Source organism: Elephantulus edwardii, unplaced genomic scaffold (assembly GCF_000299155.1).
Source record: "Elephantulus edwardii isolate Elephantulus edwardi_28Jun2011 unplaced genomic scaffold, EleEdw1.0 scaffold00365, whole genome shotgun sequence".
Lineage (NCBI taxonomy): Eukaryota > Metazoa > Chordata > Mammalia > Macroscelidea > Macroscelididae > Elephantulus > Elephantulus edwardii.
In genome coordinates, this window is record NW_006400115.1 from 1,631,929 (window position 1) to 1,636,502 (window position 4,574).

At 40.8% G+C, this 4,574-nt stretch overlaps 1 pseudogene; it reads left to right on the plus strand.

The window, feature by feature from the left end:
* The first annotated feature begins 322 nt into the window (after positions 1 to 322).
* On the plus strand, positions 323 to 1,616 carry LOC102870128 (annotated as a pseudogene).
* Positions 1,617 to 4,574: the final 2,958 nt, after the last annotated feature.

Genomic DNA, 4,574 nt, shown 5'->3' on the forward strand with positions numbered 1-4,574 from the left:
CGCTATGAGTCGCAAACGACTCGACGGAACATAACAATAACAATGACATGTCTGATAAGGGATTTATATTTAGAATTTATAGAACACTCTAGCATCTCAACAAGATAAAAGTAAACAGCCAAATTGCAAAAACATTTTGAGGACTACATTGTCTCATCACAGTCATCTACAAGTCACTCCAGTACAGCAAACAGACAGACAATTGATATACCCATAAGAGAAAATTATAAACAAAGGGAACATAGCTGCAGCTGCGGGCGCTGTGTTTGCCCGCGGTGTCTCAGATTCATTCTTAAGGAACGGAGAACCTAAATCTTCCAAAATGTCAAAAAGACCATCTTATGCCCCACCTCCCACCCCAGCTCCTGCAACACAAATGCCCAGCACGCCAGGGTTTATGGGATACAATCCATACAGTCATCTTGCCTACAACAACTACAGGCTGGGAGGGAACCCAGGCATCAACAACCGGGTCACGGCATCCTCTGGTATTACAATTCCAAAACCCCCCAAAGACACCAGATAAGCCGCAGATGCCCTACGTGAGGTACAGCAGAAAGGTCTGGGACCAAGTTAAGGCTTCCAACCCTGACCTAAAGTTGTGGGAGATTGGCAAGATTATTGGTGTCATGTGGCGAGACCTCACTGATGAAGACAAACAAGAGTATTTAAACTAAAACGAAGCAGAAAAGATAGAATATAATGAATCTATGAAGGCCTATCATAATTCTCCCGCATACTTTGCTTACATAAATGCAAAAAGTCGTGCAGAAGCTGCTTTAGAAGAAGAAAGTCGACGGAGGCAGTCTCGCATGGAGAAAGGAGAGCCGTATATGAGTATTCAGCCAGCTGAAGATCCAGATGATTATGATGATGGCTTTTCAATGAAGCACACAGCCACCGCCCGTTTCCAGAGAAACCACCGCCTCATCAGTGAAATCCTCAGTGAGAGTGTGGTGCCGGACGTCCGGTCAGTGGTCACAACGGCTAGAATGCAGGTCCTCAAACGACAGGTCCAGTCCCTAATGGTTCATCAGCGAAAACTAGAAGCTGAACTTCTTCAAATAGAGGAGCGACACCAGGAAAAGAAACGGAAATTCCTGGAAAGCACAGATTCCTTTAACAATGAACTCAAAAGGTTGTGCGGTTTGAAGGTAGAAGTGGACATGGAGAAAATCGCAGCTGAAATTGCACAGGCAAAGGAAAAAGCCCGCAAAAGGCAGGAGGAAAGGGAGAAAGAGGCAGCAGAGCAGGCTGAACGCAGTCAGAGCAGCATTGTTCCTGAGGAAGAACAAGCTGCAAATAAAGCCGAGGAAAAGAAAGACGACGAGAGCATTCCAATGGAGACAGAGGAGGCCCATCTGGAAGAAACAGCAGAAAGCCAACAGAATGGTGACGAAGGCACATAGACGCCGGAGGATAAGGAGAGTGGTCAGGATGGGGTTGACAGTATGGCTGAGGAAGGAACCAGTGACAGTAACACTGGCTCGGAGAGCAACAGTGCAACGGTGGAGGAGCCACCTACAGATCCCATACCAGAGGACAGAAAAAAGAATAAATGTTGCCTTGTTTTATGTGTTCTAAATACTTTTTTAAATGAAGTCATGCCTTTTTGAGTTTTAATGGTGTTCTGTGGTTTGTGTATTTTTTTTTCTTGTTCATATTACACCACCAAAGGCTTCTTAGCATCATGGGCCGAATGGCAGTCACCCTTTTTTAAGTGGTTGTGAAGATGGCTTTTTGGATCTGGTTTCTGGCCCTCAGCCTCAGAATTTAGATTGAAAAATGCCAACCTCTGTTAGAGAATTATCCTTTGATGCTGCAGAATCTCCCCTTTGAATGCCTTGCTAAAGCTCACTTGGGTGCTTACCAAAGTCATAGCTTTAAAACCTTCTCCAGCCCCCACCAACACTTCCTCAAAGTCCCCTTTGCAAGGTTTACTTCCTCCAAGAGTAACTTCTTGAAAACATCTTATTTGAGTGTATGTATTTGTTGACACACCTTTTCAATTTTCCATCAAAGTCTCAGCTACCATGAGTTGTGTTAAGGAGTCACTTGCAGCCTTGGACTACGCTTGGATCATGTTGGTCTGGAGTTGTAGCTGTCTGCATAGTTAATTACTAGTTAAGACATAGTCATTAAAGTGAACACAGCACATATACATTATGTCTTTTTATTGGGTATGGTTTGGTAAATTTATCACTGTACAGAAAAATTATTTTTTACCAAGTTTTCCAAAGACAGAGTAACTTAACAAAGCTTAAAAGAATTTACTATTCTTGTAATGGAGCAAAATAGTACCCCGCTCCAGAAGAAAAGCAGCTGGGAATGAACTTCTCATCCACTTCAAATTGTCTTATTGTAATGAAAACATCCGAAACCTCAAGGCTCAGGATCCCACAGATCAGAGCTACCTTTTTCATAAACTTTGAGTAAAGTCTTGAAAATCAGAAGCAAGATAAACACAAAAATTAGAATAGATTTTTCCCAAATAGTGGTATATCTAATGTAATATGTTTCTTAAAGGTCCAAATGTAATGAAAAAAGAAAGGAATAAAAAGAGAAAATTATAAACAAAAACCACATGGATATCTAAACTATAAAATAAGCAGCAACCTGCAAATCACTCCCTCACTAAAAAAATGCAGGTAAGTGTTTACATCTAATAGTAAACCATAATAGCAAGCAACTTGCTGCTGGATGCAAACTGCCTGTGTTTGGGTTGGCAGTACAATTCTTTATCCACTAGGTCACTGGAGTTCCCTCATTAGACGTTGTTATGTGCTGCTGTCTCAAAACTGACCCATAGCTGACCTTCCAGTAGGTTTTCAGAGGCAGTTGATCATGGTGGAGGAAATTATCACTTCTTTTCCCAAGGAGCAGCTGGTGGAGCCAAAATTCATGCCTTCATAAATGCAGCACTGCTACTTACTACTAGGTATCCAGGACTCCCTTAGAAAGATACAAATAAAAACAACAATAAAATATTATCTCACACCAAGAATGTTCAATAAGAAAACAAGCAATAAATACTGGCAAAGTTCAGAGAAACTGGAATTCTTCTACTCTGCTTCTGGGAATGTAAAATGGTGCAATAACTTTGGAAAGCATTTTCACTCTTTCCTTAAAAGTCTAAAACAAAAATGAAATGGAAATAACATTTGACACAGCAATCCCCCTAATAGATATTTATCCTCAAAAAATAAGGGCTGTGACATGAACCAATATATGCACACTCAAGTTCATGACAACAATATTGTAGTATGGTGGGTCTGTCTATTTTTCAAAATGGCTTTCCTAAACAATATCTAAGATGCATTGATAATAATGGGTGACAGGAACACAAAAGTTGGGTACAGGGAAGAAGGATCAGTAGCTGGAAAATACGGGCTCGGTCAGAGAAATGGGGCTGGAGATAGAATGATAGAGTTCTGCAAATTCAATCATTTATTCATTGCAAATACCTTTTATAAGAACCATAAACGCAGGCTATATACATGGATCTCACCTGATGGCATTCATAGGAATCAAATAGATTACATTTGTGGAAAGACTAGTTGAAGAAGCTCAATATCGACAGTGAAAACCAGGCTGGGTGCTGATTGTGGGACAGACCACCAACTACTCCTATGTAAGTTCAAGCTGAAGTTGCGGAAAATGGATTCAAGTCCACAGGAAGCAAAATTTGATCTTAAGTCTATCCCACTTGAGTTTCAAAACCATCTCTGGAACAGGTTTGAGGCCTTGAGTACTAATGAGCGTTGACCAAATGAGCTCTTGGAGGATATAAAAAAATCGTCCCATGAAGAATGCAAAAGATCATTACAAAGGCTGAAAAAGAAGAAAAGACCAACATGGATGTCAGATGAGACTCTGAATTAGATGAGCTCTGAATTAGAGCACCAAGAAGCCAAAGCTAAAGGAAGAAACCAAGAAATCAAAGAGCTTAACAGAAAATTTCAAAAGGCAGCCCAGAACAACAAAGCAAGATACTGTAATGAAATGTGCAGAGCTGGAGTCAGAAAATCAAAAGGGCCGAACTCGCTCAGCGTTTCTTAAGGTGAGGGAGCTGAAAAACAAATTCAAGCCACGGGTGGCAATACTTAAAGATACTTTGGGTAGAATGTTAAATGATCCAGGAAGTATCAAGAGAAGATGGAAGGAATATACAGAGTCACTGTATCAGAAGGAATTGCTTGACACGGAAGAATTTCATGAAGTGACATATAAGCAAGAGCCTATGGTGATGAAGGAGGAAGTTCAAATTGCTCTAAAGGAATTAGCAAAAAACAAGGCTCCAGGAGTGGACGGCATACCAATTGATACATTTCAACAAACAGACACTGCCCGGGATGTGCTCAATAAGTTGTGCCAAGAAATCTGGAGGACAGCCAGCTGGCTGAATGACTGGAAAAGATAGATATTTGTTCCAATTCCAAATAAAGGTGACCCAACAGAGTGTGGAAATTATCAAGCAATATCATTAATATCACATGCAAGCAAGATTCTGCTGAAAATTATCCAAAATGTTTGGAACAATATGTCAACAGAGAACTGCCAGATGTGCAGGCTGG